Here is a 739-nt window from a genome sequence, read left to right as displayed (position 1 = left end):
TCCGGGGTAACAACGCGTGTTTGTGTGACTCTGTAGCACACCCAGTACCTTGAAAATATTTTTCCAACATCCGAAAATCACCCCCATAACGTCAGATCCATCATAGTAGCACATACGGACTCTCGCGCATGCACAGCGGTACTTATTCTGCGCATAGGCCGAAAGTAAGCTATGTTATGGTAGGTTATAAGTTATTTCGCGTTAGCGTAGAGAGCACTATTTCGGATAGTTTTTAGAGGTTTTTTAAAGAAACATTCGCCTTTGAAGAGGTCTATTTTCGAACATTACGTCAGATATACTTATTTCGTTCTGTATCGTTTCCAGGGTAACAACGCGTGTTTGTGTGACTCTGTAGCACACCCAGTACCTTGAAAATATTTTTCCAACATTCCAGAATCACCCCCATAACGTTAGATTTGTCATAGTAGCAGATACGGATTCTCGCGCATGCGCAGTGGTACTTATTCTGCGCATAGGCCGAAAGTAAGCTATGTTATGGTAGGTTATAAGTTATTTCGCGGTAGCGTAGAGAGCACTATTTCGGAAATTTTTTTAGGGTTTTTTAAAGAAACATTCGCCTTTGAGAAGGTCTATTTTCGATAATTACGTTAGATAGACTTATTTCGTTCTGTATCGTTTCCGGGGTGACAACGGGTTTTTGAGTGACTCTGTAGCACACCCAGTACCTAGAAAATATTTTTCCAACATCCCAAAATCACCCCAATAACGTTAGATTTGT

The sequence above is a fragment of the Odontomachus brunneus genome, unplaced genomic scaffold, assembly GCF_010583005.1.
Source record: "Odontomachus brunneus isolate Ranch 3 - 2012 unplaced genomic scaffold, Obru_v1 Obru_scaffold_043, whole genome shotgun sequence".
In the NCBI taxonomy this organism is placed as follows: domain Eukaryota; kingdom Metazoa; phylum Arthropoda; class Insecta; order Hymenoptera; family Formicidae; genus Odontomachus; species Odontomachus brunneus.
This window is presented reverse-complemented; position numbering follows the sequence as displayed.